General features: G+C 45.5%; 1 long non-coding RNA gene across 1 annotated transcript; it reads right to left on the reverse strand.

Moving 5' to 3' along the window:
* Nucleotides 1-3,419: 3,419 nt before the first annotated feature.
* On the reverse strand, nt 3,420-9,947 carry LOC311200680. The gene is made up of 3 exons (XR_014617839.1): nt 9,716-9,947; nt 4,407-4,636; nt 3,420-3,749 (listed from the first exon to the last, which is right to left on the reverse strand). It is a non-coding gene; the product is annotated as an uncharacterized lncRNA (long non-coding RNA).
* Nucleotides 9,948-18,503: the final 8,556 nt, after the last annotated feature.

The following is an 18,503-nucleotide window of genomic DNA, read 5'->3' on the forward strand; positions in this document are numbered from 1 at the left end:
ATAACTACATGAAATGTCTTTTTTAACAGAAAGATCTTTTCCATTTTTTAAACTAATCTTTTACTTACTCTTAACTGTAACGTTTCTATGTAAACTGCAGAACTGTTGTGTTCTTGGAGCTGTGGGCAGGCGTTACACTTGGAAGTCACCACGTTAGATTTAACTTTGAACTGCTGAGGGCTGTGTTCTGGTCTGAAACTCCCCCTGCTGCTGTCTCCTGGCAGGAAAGCAGTTACGCTTCAAGGGGGAGATTCCCTCTGAACACACACGGTGCAGTCTGCAGGTATGAACCAAGACAGCTGAACAGGCTCTGCTCACAGAGGGGTCACAGTCAGGTTCTTAGTTACATGTGGTGGTTTAAAACTACTTGTGGAGTAGAGAAGCAACTGATAGTTTACAGACATCTTAGCTGAGTTCTTAGCCAAGCGATAGAGGGGAAACACATACAAGGTGAAAACAGCAAACCAGAAGACTTGTAACGACCTGAAGTGTGCAGGCAATGCTTTCTGTAGACAAGATTGATAGAGGATTTCAGATGTGACTGCTGAGAAGATACGTTGTCCTGTAATTCAGTTCCTCAGTGCAAAGAGCTGCTATCTTTTTTCTATTCTTATTTTATTTTTATTTAAATGACCCATTTTATCAGATGACAGCAGTTCTGTAATGGTCCTGTGCTATACAATACAAATGTAATACTTCTGCAGGAAGTAGAAAGTATTTTTCTTTGTAAATTAACCAACATCTTGTGGGGGGGGGGGGGGGTGGGGAGAGGAGAAAAAAAACAACCTCCAAACCTCCAGATTGTGCCTTTGCTGTTCTGGTTGCCACGTGTAGTTTACATGCCACTATGTGCCTGGATAATTAGCAAAACTATTGTGGATAAATTCCTATGTATTGGAGTGCTCACCATCAAAATGGTGCAGCTGTATTAAGTATACATGTAAGAACTGTGACTTTTTAATATAAAGTTCAATTAACCAGTTTCTGCTTTCTGATTCTTGAAAGTTTAAAACTTTTTATATTTAAGAGATGCCAAATGAGTAGCAGAAGCACACGACTTCAGCTTTGTGGAATGTCACATTAAGCTGTGTATGACTAGAACAGCAACATGACTTAGTACTCCTTTCTCTTGACGTAGAGTAGTTGCCTGTCTTTTGCAAGCAAACAGTATTACCGGGATGTGGACAGGCCTGGGTTCCAACAGGCTTGTTCCCTACACCTCTCCGAAACACAGTGTTAGATACCTCATTTTGCAGAGTATGCACACCTGAAACGCATGAGAAGCACTGCCTGAGGATCAGGTACGTCACTACTGGCACTTGGGACTTTGTGTAGCTGTGTTGTTGAGTCACTGTGCATACCCATGGAGGATGAATTGCTAAGGGGATATTGGTAAGCGTTGCCTCATGTCAGAGCCATAGTTTCCGTGTCCGTGGCCACCGCGTCCTCAGCCACCCCTGCGCTGTACGTGTCCCGGTGTCGCGTTGTGCGACACACGGGCACAGCACCTGCATGTCGGTGCTCAGTGTTTGAGCGGCTCGAGGTGGGGCCAAAAGGCTTTTGAACAAATGTCTGTGTAATATAGATGCTGTTTAGAAACTGTTGTACAGTCTTGCCTAAAAATGTCTAGTAATGCTCCAAGAGTTGACATCGCAAGTAGTTTGTCAAAGGCTGTTCGTTTGAGGGGTTGTTTTGTTTGGGGTTTCAGTTGTTCATTTTCTTTCAGGCATTTGGGAGAGGGAAGTTTTAGAGAACCTGGGAATAAAATTTTGGTTCATGATGTTTTTATTAAGGGATGGATTTTGCAGCCATCTTTCTCTTTTAGTTGGTGAACCCAAAACCCCTATGAAGATGCATAAAAGGCATATGAAAAGATGTTTGAAGCTGGTTTTTGTCTGATTTTATTCTGTGGGTTTTATTCAGTTGCAAAGAAAAACGTTGAAGAGTCCATAGTTACAATAAAAAGCACTTGTTGAGGCCTGGTGGAGAAATCCCATTGGAAGTACTGGCTCAGTTTCTGGGAGCAGCTGGGGTTACCCCCTTCTCCTCCAAGCTTGGATTCATTGGCGTGCTGCTACAGTATCAGCTCTGGTGGTCCTCCCTGAGGGGTGGTGGGTGATGCAGTTGGCATTATCACAGGTCCCTGTGCTTTCGAGCAGGGGGTGCAGAAAGTAAGAGGTTTTATTATCAGTCTGGCTGAAGAAAGCTATTTCAATGTATTTAAGAGACTAGAGTGCAGCTGCCACCCTGGCCAGCAAGGGTCACTCCCCATGCCTGAGGGCTGTTCTAAAACACCATCTGTACCCACTATACTTTTGCTACCACCATTTGCCAGCCTGTGTTAAAACCTTTTGTGCCAGTCTTTCAGAGCAGTGGCAGTCTGGTGGCATGGGAGTCTATCAGACAAGGTCTTCAGCTTTGCTGTCATTTGCATGTCACTGCAGGCCTGTTGCTTTCGAAGTCTTCAGCTTGTCTGTGTCCCATGTACAGGGGAAAATGTTTTCAGATTCCAAAATGTTTGAGTGAAAGAGGAAAAAAGAAAAAAACAAACCCAGACACAAGGGCTGGGGAGTAGCAGAGCTCCAGCTTGGTGTCTGTTCCCAAGCCTTTCTGTAATACTTCCTCCATGGCTTGCAGTGTGAGGAGCTCCAGGGTTTAGTCTCTGCTGGCACTGACTCAGTTACTGGCACTGGGCCAGCCCTTACTGGTGCCCAGCTCCTCTCAAAAGGATGCTGGGCCCAGCACTGTGCTTAAGCCAACCAAAAGATGTGTGTGGGAACTGGAGCCACAAGTCACCAGACTGGGGCCTGCTCCAGAGCAGGATTCATTGCAACTGTGGGCATGTGCCAGCAGCACAAGTGTTCTCAAGCCAGAGCATTACCCATGTGGTGACATCTCAGTCCTGTGTCACAAACACTGTTTCTGACCTCTTGTTCCCTGAAGCTGTTGTGCTCAGTGCCCACAGCCAAGGGGAGGGAATGTGAATTTTGGGAAGAAAAGCCCAGGTAGGGCTGCACACTACAGCAGTTGCACATGATCATCATCTTACAGGGGAAAGCTGCTCTCCCTGCCCCATGCTTGTGCACACACCTCTCACTTTCAAAAGGCTTTAGCAAGCTGACTGAGACATCCTGGCTGGAAAGGCTGGCACGAGAGAAGTTTCTTTTCCTTTCCAGGAGCTGTCAGCTCTGCTCTCTTGATACTGGAAGAGTTGATATTTCTCTGAGCAGCAGGGAACATGACCCCAGACAGGGCCCCTGCATTCACCGGTCCTGGAACAGAAGGGGCACCAGGAACTCCTGGCTCTACAGTGTGGGGAGGCCAGTACAACAAGATGCTGTCAGGCACCACTCTTTATTAGCAGTATGATGTAACACTGACACACACTGGAAATTACAGGACGCCTCATTTCTGTGCAGTGCTAAGGTGAGCCTTGGCTCCATCTTTTCTCCACCCTTCCATTACACGAAGGACCTGACAATTCCTACCCCTGAGCTGTTTTCCAGACTAAGCAACCCTGCTGCCTGTCCTGGCCCGATGGCTGCTGAGCTCCAACCTCCTCAGTGTTTTGGTGGCCTCTACTTGACTTGTTCCCATGTACATCTGGTCTCCAGGAGCCCGGGATCTGTCACAGTGCTGCAGCTGCACAGCGGCGTCCAGGCATTCGGATCCACTGTAGGACTTTGCCTTGACTGAACTCAGTGAGGTTCCTGTCAGGCCCCTGGGTCACGTTTGCTGCCTTGCTGATTCTGGGAAACAGAAAACAAGCATCCTGTTACTCACAGAGCAGTGTGGAACAGTTCTGTAATAGTTACAGAAACCCTGAAAACTGATGCTGCCAGTTCTACAGTGCAATGTCACAATGGCAGTTTGTTTTCATTATTTCATTCATGGGGCTTTTTTAATCCTTTCACTGGACTACACTAGGCCAGCAGGTGCCTCTGCTGGAACTTCCAACTCAAACTGCGCTGCCCAGACAGTAAAATCCTCCTGCAGCTCCCATCTCCCTGCTGGTTACCATTTCCTTCCAGTCTCATACAGCTTCCTCTAGGTAACTGGGACTTCTGTGCTCTTTCACACTCTACTGCAACTTAAGCACAAGCCCCACGGTTGTGGGTTTTTTTTAATATAAAATGGCCACTTTGCTGTCTTGTGTCACCTATTTTAGTGTTGTAAATAGTAAGGCAGTTTTAGTCCCAAGCCAATCGTTTAGCCAAGGAGCAGTCTTCGTCTATCTTTAATTCTGACTCCTCCTATAGCATGTGCAAATTTTAATCCCTTTATCAAGGTCACTTCCCAGAACCCCACCACTGGAGATGTGGAAAGAAAAATCTCCTGGTACAGTCTAGATCAAGAGGGAGTCACAGCCTCAGTTACACACTGAAGTTGGCCAACATCAGCCTTACTCTGAAATGCTGGGCTTTGCTTAATGGTGGGAGCCACGTCCTCTGCAGCAGGCTGAAGAGCACAACGTCACAGAAGCTGCAACTCATCTTGTACAGGAAAAGGCACCTTGGACACGGCGAGCAGACATGGCATTCAGATTCCTGGGGTTGTCTTTTCCAGTCCAGGGCACTGGTGCCCTTCCCATGGCATCCAACAGCCCTATTCCCTCTGGCCTCCAGGGCAGACCTGGCTACAAGCAGAAAGAATACAGCTTAATTCATCCCTGCCCTTAGGTTTGGTCACAGCATTATTCCTGTGCCTGAGGGCACAGACAGCAAGGAAGAAAAATCCCACCAGGTGTTAAGGACAGAGATAATACAGAGACTGGCAATCAAGCACCCAAAGGGAGCACCTAATCACAGAAGTCACTACCGCTGTAAGTGCTGTAATGACTGACACACCTTGTCTCCTCACCCTGATGGTCTCTGGAATTGAACTTGAATAGCAGCATTTTGTGCATGATGACACTATAGCAGAAAGCCATCACCTGAGGGCCCACAGCCACCAACACCTGACACTGAGAATGTTCTCAGGAGTTGGTACAATACGTGCTCAGGAGTTACAAGAGACACTTGAGAGAGCACTGCCTGAACACCTGCTTTTGTAATCAGAGTACAGCAAACAAGGATCAAACAGCCAAGTACAGAGCAACGTGTTGCAAGTAAAGGTGGATAAAGAACTGGGAAAAGCCACCACTTTCCTAGATTGCCCTTCCTTCCAGGAGGTCACCCAGAGTCCTGCACTGCACAGGAACCCCTGTAGCAGGCAGCCTGAAAGGACGTTTTGACCTCACTACAAATTGAGTGTGTTTTCTGGTGTGACACAGTTGCAGGCACAGTGACAGGCCAGGGCCAGTTCTGATCTCTACAAACCCTGCTGAGCACCGAGTATCAAGGAAGATCAAACCCAGGAGGTGAAACTTTTGTGTGCCTGGCTGGAGTGACTTTGTTCCCCCCCTCCCCCCCAGTCTTTTGCAACTCTTTCACAGTCTGCAGTCCATTCACTCGTTTATCTAATCTCCCCCACCAGGTTTCAAAGCCGTTTAATTAGGCTGTTAGGCTCTGCCAGTCAGGTTCCCACTGTCAGCCTGGAGTGCACACACACACAGATGAATGATGGGGAAAGAGAAAGGAAGGGTTCTATCACCCCGCTGAGACAAGGAGTCATTCTTCAGGCAGTCAAAGAAACACTTGTATCTCCAAGGAACCTCGTCCATCCGCTCTTCCCTTCACAGGAAGGAAACTGTAAGTTGAGGACAGGAGGATCCTGAGACACCCAGGGAACCCAGCCAAGCGTGGGGGTTCCCAAACGGCTCTTTGGCACAGGGGCAGCTGGTGCGTCAGGGCAGGCGAGAGCCAGTTCCCAGTGGCTACCTACACGGTGAAGACAGAATGTCAGCTGCAGAGAGAAACCTCTCCTGAGTCGAATATCAGGAAGAGCTGGGTTTGTGTTCCTCTTCTGGCAGTTTCAGGTGTATTGCCCTTTTTCAATTTTATAAGTAAATGCTTGTCGCTTGCTCGTGTCCATGGCTGGGTGCTTATGACACGCTGTTGTGTGACTGTTGCGGGGTGAGAGGTGATTATGTGATTATTTCTATTACAATTTTACTGTGGTTTTACTACAACTAGAAGGTAACAGGGCAAGGCAGAACCACAGAGCACTGGGCCTGTCAGTTGTCCCACATCCTGAGCACCCACCAGTATCAAACAGATAACAGGGTCCAGCTGAGGGACCACTGAAATTGGGCACAAGTTGCTTGCGTTGGGCCTGATGGAAGGCAGCCAGGAGCACACAGGAGCTGGCTGCTGGCACCACAGGGCCACATGCTCTGGATGAAAAGACATGGCAGCTGGGAGAAGCATGCAGTGACTGGGGGGAAGCAGGCATCACCCCCATCTTCGAGAAGGGCAAGAAGGAGCACCTGGGGAACTACAGGCACCAGGAAAGTGATGGACCAACTACTCCTGGAAACCATTTACAGACCAAGAAGGACAAAAAGGAAAGCAGCAGTAGTCAACATGGGTTTGCAATGCAATCGCTTGCAAATCACTCAAGATCCACTCACCTGATACCCTCTGTGGTGACCAAGTCAGTGGATCTGGGGACAGCAGTGGATGTTGTCTACCTTTGACTTCAGGAAGGCTTTTGACACTGTCTGCCATGGCATCTCCACTGAGCAGCAGATAAAGTTCAGGGTACATAAGCAGCCGATGCGGGGTGCTGAAGCCTGCCTAAAGAGCTGGGCAGGCTGTGAGGAGGGTGTGCTCAACAGTGTGAGGTCCAACTGGAGGCCAGTAAGGAGCAGAGTACCCCAGGAATCAGTGCTGGGGCCTGACCTTTTCAACATCTTCATTTACACCTGGTTGGTGGCACAGAGCACACCCCCAGCAAGTCTGCAGGTGATGCAGAGCTGAGAGGAGTGGTTGATATGCCAGAGGGTCAATGATGCTATCCAGAGGGACCGCCACAGGCTGGAGAAACAGGCCCATGGGATCTCATGAAGTTCAGCAGAGGGAAATGCCAAATTCTGCACCTGGGGAGGAACAGTCTCAGGCACCAGGATGGGCTGGAGGCCAACAGTGGAAAGCAGCTCTTTACATGCCAGAGGGACAGGATACTATGCAGAGGGATCTAGACAAGCAGAAGTGGACCCACGTAAACCTCATGAGGTTCAACAAAGCCAAGTGCTTCACCTGGATCCATACAGGTTAGGAGCCTATGTGCTTGAACGCAGCCCTGATGAAAAGGACCTGGGAGTACTTGTGGATGAGAAGCTGGACATGAGCCACCAATGTGCATCTGCAGCCCAGAAGGCCAACTGCATCAGAAGAAGTGTGGCCAGCAGATCAAGAGAGGCGGTTCTGCCCCTCGGTTCAGATGAGACCTCACCTGAGTAATGCGTTCAGCTTTGGAGCCCTCAACACAAGAAGGACATGGACCTGTTGGAGTGTGTCCAGAGGAGGCCACAAAAATGATCCTATGAAGGACATGTCTCCTATGAAGACAGGCTGAGAGAGTTGGGCTTGTTCAGTTTGGAGAAGGCTCTGGGGACCTTCCGGTGCCTATAAGAAATCTGGGGAAGAACTGCTCACGAGGACAAGGAGTAATGGTTTTAAACTTGAAAAGGGAAGATTTTGGTTGGATATTAGAAAATAATTCTTTAATGTGAGGGTGATGGATCACTGGAACAGGTTGTCCAGAGAGGCAGTGGAGGCCCCACCCTTGGAGATATTCAAAGTCAGGCTTGATGGGGCTCTGAGTGACCTGGTCTAGTTAAAGGTTTCCCTGCTTACTGCAGGGGGGTGGGACTGGATGATCTGTAGAAGTCCCTTCCAACCGAATGCATTCTATGACTCTACACGAGAACCTGGGGGTCCTGATGAACGCCAAGTCCAAGAATCACCACAAAAAGAGCATGACCTGGCCACAAAGGTAGCCAACAGCATCCTGCACTGCACGAAGCTGCCAGCAGATGGAGAGGGATGATCCTTCCCCTCAGTACTGCTGAGACATCTGAAGTGTTGTGTATGTCCTGTGTTGGGCTCCCCAGTACAAGAGACATGGACACACTGTATTGAGTCCAGCAAATGAAAAATGAAGGACTGCAGCCTCATTCACGTCACAAAAGGCTGAAAGAGCAGGGACTGTTCAGCCTGGAGATAGTGGGACAAAATCTTACAAATAAACATTTATAAACATCTAATGCAATGGTGCACAGAGGATGGAGCCAGGCTCTTTTCAGTGCTGCCCTGGGACAGGACCAGAGGCACCGGGCACCGACACAGGATGTTCCCTTGGAACATCAGGAAACACATTATCACTCTGAGGGTGACTGAGCACTGGCACAGGCTGCCCAGGGAGGCTGTGGAGTTTTATCCTTGGAGACCAAACCCAGACAGACACAGTAGTGGGCAACCTGCTCTGCCTGACATGCTGCTCTGAGCAGGGGGCTGGATCGTGCTGTCCCCACAGCACCCTTCCAACCTCTGATGCTCTGCGATGCTGTGAAGAGGCTGCCTCGAGTTCCTCTGCAGAGGAGAGATGGGAGTTCCCACTGCAGGGCTCAGGAAGAGGAGTCCTGAACCAAAGGTAACTAGCGAACAGGGCACCTTACTGGGGGGCCCTGGACACTTGGGACAGGAGCTTGGTTCCAGCTCTTTCTCTGAAGCATGCACAAGAGTAATTTTTTTCCAAAGAAAAGACTCTTCTACAAAGCAGCACTAAGTTAAAGACACAAGACATAGTGGGTAAAGGAGAGAAAAAAAAGAGAGCACTTCTGTGAAGAGCTTAATCGGATTCTGCCAGTCTTGGGTAGAAATTCTGAACTGTTTCAGTGCTGGGAATCAATCAAAGACCACACAAGCAATTCCTTGGTGTTAGCTGCTGCCCACAGGACAGGCTGAGCTGTGTTACTGCAGAAAGACTTCTCTGGCTTTGCCCTTCCCACGCTTTTGACAGAAGGACAAAGGGCCCTGTTGTGTCTGTACTTCCTATGCATCTCTCTGAAGTGTCACTGCTTACTTCCCATACTTAACTTACCATCTGACTTGGATTTATGTAAAAGGACCACTCTAATTAGCAATAAATCACACAGACCACTACTGTAGAATCTCAGAATGGTTTGGGGCGGAAGGGACCTTTGAATATCAACTAGTCGTACCCCCTGCCATAGCAGGGACATCTTTCACATGTCATTAATAAACAGCTCAATATATCTTGTGCTTTGTGTATCTACTTCTCTGTTAACACAACAACTGCACAGACAGCTCTCAGTACATTACCAAGGTAAAAACCACTCACACAGCTAACCCAGGTTCCTCTTGCTTTAGCAGTAGAACCTGCACACCTCAGTCAAATCCCATCAGCAATTACCATTATTTTTTGCTTTATAAAAGAACTGGCTATTTGGGAATTTCAAAACTACTGACCCAAGCTGCACCAACCTCCCCTTAAAACCTTCCTGTCAGTCTTGCAGGGACGTGGCTCAGACATGACATCGTATCAACGTGGCATTATGGTTCTGGATGTCAGACACCTCAGGGCTCACCAGGTTTTGTGCTGCCTGTGGGAGGCTGTGTACAAGTATTCCAAGTCCTTTAAAACCACATTAAGATATGACAGGAATTATGCAAAGAGTCCCATTATCTGAAAGCAAGTATCAGCTGAAGTGCAGAAGCAGATTTGCTCTCCATCACATCACAAATGTGAACAAAAAGAGGGCTCCTAATTTCAGTAAGTGCTGCATAAAGCCAAATATCCTAATACATACCTCGGACTAACACCTGGTTTAGGATTCCCTGCTGTATGCAAAAGATAGCAGAAGGATTCTGCACAAGCCAGTCTTCATCTGCATTCTAAGATTTTAATAGTAACCTAAAAAAGTAAAGAGAAAGTAAATAACTGTGACATGTCAAACAAACCAGAGATTTCAAATACCCATAAGCATAATGTGGAAATAAAACATCATAAAAGTTCACATTACCAGAAAAAAAACAACCCATTTATTCTCTACCCATTCTTACCACTTAGTTGTTACTACACAGATTTCTCTTTCAGTTTTGAATTTAATTTTACTACCTCAGCAGTTAAAAAACAGCTGTCCCAGGAACAGCAACAATTTCCTAATTGTTCTACTGCCTGATACTTCTGCTTGGAATAGATTAAGTGCAGTTCTGCTCCAAAGAGCCCCAAGTCATTTTTCTTTGGAGGGTTTTCAAAACACACTACCAAACACAACACTGTCTTCATCAGGGTCTGCCAATGCACATGGCAAAGTGACCTTTCATCCTTCTATTATTGCCACCACCACAATTAGGATCCCTGCACACAATGCAGAGCTGTTGATGAAACCTGAGGACTGCAGTTGTAGGGCGGGTATGGGAGCAGAAACAGCCTCCTTCCCACCCCAGCCTGCTGCAGTACAGACACTGAACCAGTACTTAAAAGGGGCAAAGTATGACTGAAGTGTTGCCCTACCTCATACCAACACCTCAGAACTGCATACAAGCCTCATTAAAATAACACATTACTAAAGTGTTAAAAACTGATGAAAAAGTTTAAGGTATTTGTCATTTTAAAACTTCTGCAATAGATCTGTTTGCATTTGCAGCTGGGAGAACAGCCAGTCAGAACGTAATCTTACTCCTATTACATTAATTCATCATTACTGTAATTATATTGAAAAAGGCCTAAATAACAACTGAATGTGTAAATAAGGGTATCCCTCCCAAACTCTGCATGTCTCCTCCCAGAGTCCACATGCAAAACAGTTATCCAGAGCGTTTAAAACTGAACAGCTCCCTGTCCCTTGGAGCCACACACACACTCCCTCTCACACACAAACACACACTCTCTCTCTCTCCCCCTCCTCCCCTGCCCCCAACCAACAGCACCTCCACAAACCCCTCTCATTTGACTGCAATGTTTCATTGGTTTAACATAATCCACTACTGGGAAAGGAGACACAGAAACACAGTGGAGCCCTAAGGAAATCTCCTCTGTGAAGACTGCCTAGAAAGCCCTGGATCACAGCAGCACAAGGGGCTGAGGAGCTCTGTATGCTCTCAGCTAAAGACTTCTTAAAACAGTTTACCAGCATCTTGATCAAAAACCTCAGCACACCCTGTAAGTCACTGCTACAGGAAGAATTCCTCTGGAAAGCCAGTAGCTTTCAGGCTAGCTTTGCTTCAGGAACAGCCCCACGAAGCCATTCAGTGGTGATGTCTGTGCAAACTACAACACACAACCACCACTATTTCCAAGAAAGGCAACATTTACTGTGCCAGGTACGGCTGAGAAGTGGCTGAGGCCAATAGCTCAATAAACATGATTTCAAAACTGGGACAATTTAATGTCAGAGTCCTATTCAAAGTGCTGGTAATTCATCAATGTTCCCATTTCCTTCCATCTTTCCTCTCCCTGTGTAGCTTGCTCTATGTCTGGTTTCAGAAGTTCTGGTATCTATTCCCTAACAAGATGGATCCTTTCTTCCTAAAGCAGATATAGAACCACAGAATCATTTAGGTTGATGACCTTAAATATCAAGCCCAATAGTTAGCCTAGTGCTACCAAGGCCACCATTAAACCATGTCCCCATGCACCACATCTATACATCTTTTAAATACCTCCAGGGACGGTGACAGCCTGTTCCAGTGACTGACAACCCTTTCAGTGAAGAAATTTTTTCCTAATATCCACATAGGACTGAGCACAGCCCATTAACCCTTTCTATAGAGCTCTAACTCTGCAAGTACTACTAATAAAGTCATTTAGCAGATCAAATACAATAATGGCTGCAGCGATGACTGATGGCCTTACAACAAACAGCACAACAATTAGGCTTTTCTTCCTTTCCCCTGCCATCCCTCCCCTAAGGGAGGTTTCCTTAGCAGCCAGTGTACGTTACCTTCTCTCTCTTGGCCACTCTGAATCATCACAGAGAAAGCAGTGAGCCAGATTCCTTCCAACTAGTATTCCAGCGACAAAACCGCAGCCAAATAAATCTGGTGTGATTTCAAAGACAACCCCTGAAACCAGCCAGGAAGACCATATGGTAGTATTACAAATTAATTATTTGCTGTATCTTAAAGTGATAAGATGGGGGAGGGTGTTTAAACAGGATGTCTCTGCACCTGCACTATTTCCTCAGGGTTCTCTCTTTACAGGAAGTCAAGATTATTCCAACACCTGAACCCTACTGTTTATGATTAACAGCAATTAATTTGTTAGACTTGAACGTATCCTAGCAGTCTGTGCTGGAAAAGGGGATTTGTAAGAGTGAGCAGGAACATGGCAATTAGTTAATTTCAAAGTAACTCTTCAAATCATCTTCCTTCACATGATACAGCTTTTCTTTAAGGCTCAAAGTAGGCATGGTGCCAACCTAAACGAATCCAAATTATTCCACAAGACAAACAGCACGATGCACATGCCTATTCTGAAGAGAACAAATGGACCACGCACAAACTAATACTGAGCATGTATCACCCCGTTATTGAGGAAAACTGAAACCCAGCTCCTCAGCACGCTGTATCTGACATAACACACATGCAGCTGAACCCGGCACTCGCCACTACTGCTGTCCCAATACAGAGCTGCTATGTGAGACAAGCTCCAAACTGCCACAGCCACCACAACCTACAATGCTGAGGAACGCCACACGTTCACCTTGCACACCAACGCCACGCAGCTCCGCAGGCTTGACCGACCGGACAGGTTGTTGCTGGTTGGGTTTTTTTAAGCAGGATTTTTGGTGACTTCTGTAACAAAGAGCTTCCCCTCCCCCACATTTCCCTCCATTTCTCCATTTATTTTATGTCTACTTTAAAAATTACCTAGCAACCCAGACAGCAGCCTGGGTTAATTCTGCCTTCCACTGAAGCGGCCCGTGCGGCAGTGTGAGCTGCAGGAGCAGGGATCGTACCCAGAGTAGCAGAGCCACTATCTGTCACCCAGAAAGGAAGAGCTCCAGTGCCGAGCTGTTCTCAGGAAAACACACAATCCCTTGGGGCCATTTATTTGGGGTTTCCAAAGGGAACCCAAGGTGATCCACAGAGCTGTGTTCATGTCTGCATTTTTTCAGGTTCTCCTAACAAAAGGCAACAGTGCAAGACATTTTTACATGGTCAAGCAACCTCCCCCCCGCCCCCCTCTCCCTTCTTCTCTTAGTTATTACTCAGGTTTGGGCAAACCTGCTCATCTTAATCATGAGCAGCCCCCGCTGAAGACCAAACTGTGTATTTGCAGTAATGAAACCATCAGGAAGTGAAATCGTCACCAGGGCATCACCACACGGCTGCCAGGGACTACAGCACACTGCTACCCCCTTTCCCAATCTCATGCTCCCTAAATTTTCTCAACAGGACCAGATACGTGCAGACAGCTAGAAGCAAGTATGGAAGGGAAACAGTGAATGTTATCAAATTAAGGCTCAAAAGGAAAATTTAAGTTCCTAGAAGCAAAAGGGCAAGTAGTGCTTGACCTGAGCCAGCAAGGCGTTCCATTTCCTTGAGAAGACTATTAACAACTATTAACAACATCTTACATCTATTTCATGATCTTCTGCATGTAAGGTTAGCATCTCACACAGAATGAGGAATGCAAATGTAGCAGCATTCCTCTTCCACAATCAGATTTCAAGAGAGAAAAACAGTGCCTATCATTAGTGGCTGGGTAATAAACCCACTGACCATCAAGGGACATGAATTTTTCTGGTTTGCCTGGATTGCAAAACTTCATGGGTATTAAAACTACTTCTTCAGTATTTGAGGAATGATGAGCACCAGGTGCAAAACCATGCATTTAATAGGAGAGGAGGATTCTTCCCCCCCTCTTCCCCAAGAAAAGATGCACTAATTTCACAGAGGTTGGGATTTGAGCAGCAGACGGAAGGGACATCTTTTAACTTCTCAGCACTCAGGCTTTTATCGCACCATACAACTTGTATTTTTTAACATATCTCATACATAAATACATTGCATTTTTGCAAACTCTGTGAAGCTGTAGCTGAAGTTATTCAAATAATCCTATGTGAAAGAACTACACCATCCCATATTTTTTAATATGTCCCCTCCTGACTACCATTCCCATATCAAGGTGAGGAATGGGCAGCACCAGAGTAGCTGCATAATCAGTGATTTTTTTTTTAATTATCCATGTTGTCATTACTGCAGCAGAAATGTCTTCAGATTTCTACTTTATGTGACTGTGTTCACCCTGAGCAGCTTGTAGAAACACTTGAGTAACAGATACCACTTCTCCATTCAGGGCTGGCATGCCCTGCTACACAGCCACAGAGCTCCTGGGCATTTCATGACACTTCATCTGGGCACCCACAGCTAAGCAGTACAAAGCTGTGGAAGGAGCAAGGCAATAGCCTTTAACCCTCTTCTCTTTCCCCTACAAATGCTGATGCATAGATGTGACTTCAGCAATTACTGAAGAAAACTTAGAAACCTGACAGATCTAAAGTATCTGAAACCATTGCATCACTCAGCCCTGGCAGTTTAAGTTTCACGAGCTTGTTTTATGCCAGGTTCTAGACATTTTCTGAGGTCACCTACCACAGACACTTACAGCTTGTTTATGTAGAGTTTGGAACACATTTAGGGAAGTCTGCTGTACCAGATGTGGTAAAACTAGCACAGTTGGGTAGGATGGGTATTGCTCTGCTGCTACAGCACAAGTGAGGACACTGTGCTGCAGACCAAGCAGACACGGTTCCAGTTCTCCCACTGGAGATGAGACCACCACTAAGGAAATTCTGGACACATTTAAATAGCCAGTTTTAGTCAGACTTTGATTTCAAAATAATTTTTTAAATTGTTTTAAAGTAGCCAAAATGTGTATATGCAAAACCTGGAAGTTTTTAAGACTACAGAAAATCAGCATGAATTTTGTATTATGAACACACATATATAGGGTTCTGATGCGTTCAAACTTCTCCAGTTTGAACACATTTTGGGTCTAGTTTCAAGGGAAATTTCCTAGATTGTGCATAATCTAATTTTCTCTTTTCCAACACTCAGCATTCCCGAGGGACTGTGACACTCGCCCATCCAGAGCACATTTATTCCTGACACAGCAGCAACACTGCCGCACCCAACTTCACACAACACCCCCCGTTGCCCTCCTGAAGGATCCTTACCTGTCATTTCTGCAGCAGGTGCCAAGTTAGGGCAGTGTCCTAACCTCCTCTTCCAAATTAATGACAGCTGAATTGATTATCTTTGTGGGGCTAAAATCTCTGAAGGCGTTCAGACCACGCTGGGGAAAGGGCAGGGCAAGCTCTGGTCACATGGGCCTTATAAAAAGCAACAACTCAAGATTCACTCAAAGAGCTTTCATCTTTGAAATGAAACCTGGTCAGGAAGGACCCAAATACCTAAGCATGTAAGCAGCTTTTCATGCTAGTAATATGAAGTTGAATGAAGTCAAAGCTTTATTTAGATGACAGGATCACAAAAGGATTAATGTTGGAAGGGACCTCTGCAGCTCATATGGTCCAACCCCCCCCTCAAGCACAACCACCCAGAGCTGGCTGCAGGTGGCACTGGGTATCTCCAAGGATGGAGCCTTCACCACCTCCATGGGGAACCTGTGCCAGAGCCCAGTCACCCTCACATTAAATGTGTTTCCTCATGTTCAAAGTGTTTTAAGATTGGGTCCACTGCCACCAGTCTGGTCAAGATTCGGCAATTCATTGTGCAATTAATTTCCTTTCTATGCTAACTCTGCTGGGTGGCAATTTTTATCTCTGGTAAATTCATGACAAATACACAATGCCAACTTCTAGCTTCCACCATGATAAAGCCGCATTTGCTAGGAAAAAAAACCCAAACCCTTACATTAAATACACCAGACATGGAATTTGTATTTCAAGACACCACCAGCAGAACAGCATTCATATGCAGCAGGGCACCCTGTTAATGCTTTAGCACATACTGCTCTGCTATATTGACTTTAAAGACTGACTTACCTGTTTCCAAAAAAACATGTGCAATATAGGTACCATTTCTCATGAAACTTGTGTTTTGTAGAGATTAAGGAGTTTACAGATCTGTTTCAGTAAGACATGAACTAGCCCTTGCAACAAACGAAGCCTGCACTTGCTCAGTCTAGGCAGATGACTCTTCAGACTTGAGCTTACAGTTGTGCCTACCACCACCAAGGAAGCTGTGAACGCTTTCAAGGCAGAATACACAGTGAACTCAACCACATGGAACTGAAGAGCAGAGATCCTCTACTTGCTGATGTTGTACAGTCTTCACCATCTGGCAAGCTGTGACTCAAACTTGGCTTTTTGTCCTTTACTTGCACAACTGGACAGATTACTGATGCTGCACTAAGACTTCCCTCAACTTTCTATTACCACTTTATTTTCCTCGGTTTAGTAGAGGTGGTTACTGCCTGTGAGATAGTTACTGTTCCTATGCAAAGTGAGAGAACTGGTTATCAAGCATTAAACCAGCATCAGGCCTCAGCTCACCTATGTGCAGAGGTAAGTAAGCACCCACTACCATGTAATGAAGATGAAAAGCATGACATGAGGAATTTCAACTCTGAATTGCCTCAGGGTGTGTTAGGAATACCATTAAAATTAACCCTTCCACAATGTTACCCCCCCCCCAAAGACACTTAGTTGGCTACAACTTTCTTCACTTGAAAACCAAGTACAAATGCCTTAATGATAAAACCATGTTCACACAGGACTAAGGCAAGACCACATGGTAAGTAATGGGGAAGCTCCTTTTGGCATCATCTGATGTACAAAGGCAGTCACAGTTGGCCCTGTATTTGAGACTAAAGTATCACACATCAAAGAGACTGTTTGCACTGTTTTTCATCATGGGTCACACAGATTTCAAGATGTGACCTCATTCTCACATTAAACTTCTTTTTAAATATATTTTATCAAAATCATGTCAGGTGACAAATTTGTAAAGATCAGCACATTAATGAGAAAATGATTATGAATGCAGACCAGAACGTAGTAACTTCAGTTACCTGTGACTTTTGGTTTACACAGAAAAGTCCATTCCCACACACTGCAAACATCATTTGCTACAGAAATTCCACACAAGCAAGCAGCAGCTTCTCCACTGAAGTCCACATGGAAGTGAAGTTGTCTACTGGCACATCAATTTCTTGGAAAGGTTAACAGAACATTTACCTGTGATCAGATTCTTCCACTACTTTTTACGGACCATCTTCCAAGAGCTCGACGATTCTCTAATTCTTACTCTGCTCAACCTTGTTCTTGGCTTCTTGTAACTTTATTTCCATCTTACTTAAGAAACCTATTTTGGTCAATTTACTTTCATTCTCTGCTCTGCAAAATCTCACATCTGATCAGCATTGGATTGCTAAGCATGCTCTGACAGGGCACGCTTGTGCAGACATTCTGAGCAATTCTAGGTTACACCACACTAAAAAACACAGATATCCAAATAAAGATGAACCTCAGCAGCTGGAAGCAGACCAGGTTTTTGCATCTTTATTACAAGATCAGAAGGAATAATCCAATAGATTAATGTTCCATAAGTGCACCCTGAGTTACCAAAGGAATTTGCTGGTGATAGTACAAGTGTAACAGGTTTGTATTTTTTGGAAATTTGTATCTAAGTCTCTACTCAAGGTTGCTCAAACCAATTCCTTACTGAGAATGCCACACTCCTAAGTCATCAAAGGTAGCATCTGGAAGGCAATGACTGAAAAGGTGTCAAATAGGATGACTAGAGCTGGCAAGAGCACATGCTTACTGAAGTACTCCATGCCTATACCACCCTCAACTCCCAACTGGGGGAGGTGCTACTGTGCAGACAAAATTTCCGAAGAAGAGCTGAAGACTTTGAAAAGCATTTGCATAGCCATAAAGGAACTTCATTAACTGAGGCAGGTGAGGCAACTGCTGAAACAACTGAAGGCACTACCAAAGTCCTGTGCAGGTTACAACAGCTGTGCAGCTCTACACGTACCCAAACAGCAGACAAGCTACCTCAGGTACCAACTCTGCAGCTACTCAGGTTTATAACTTTGGCAAGGTAACTGTTCTTCCTAAACTGAAATCCCAACAGTCTTACTCTGGTTTTGTCACAATCACAGCAATGATGACATTTTCATACAAAAAAAGCAGGACAAGATTTGGGCAGCCTTTGATTTCAAGCAGGAGCTCTCGACACCCGTGACAAGTCCTCTATTGGAAGCATCAGGACACTAAGTTACACAAATCCAAACTTCAGACATTTCCCTGCACAATTTTGTCTTGCATATTTAGCCTTTCCCTGTATGTCATTAATAAAGTTCCACCTTTGTTCCTTTAAGGTTATGTAGGCAAAAACTGAAATTCGGAGAAAATATAGCCCACTCCCCAGTAAGATTACTCTTCTCCATACCTGAATGAAACACAGGCTTTCAGATTTATCTTGTCCATTATAGAATATATTTTAACTGCATGTTTACACTGAACTAGTTTCATTTATAGCAGAACTCTGAAACAAAATTAAAGAACTTTAGATCAAGTTTATCAAGTAATATCTGGGGGGTGTTAATGCTATGTA

The sequence above is a fragment of the Gallinula chloropus genome (genome assembly GCF_964237585.1).
Source record: "Gallinula chloropus genome assembly, chromosome: 1".
Taxonomy (NCBI): domain Eukaryota; kingdom Metazoa; phylum Chordata; class Aves; order Gruiformes; family Rallidae; genus Gallinula; species Gallinula chloropus.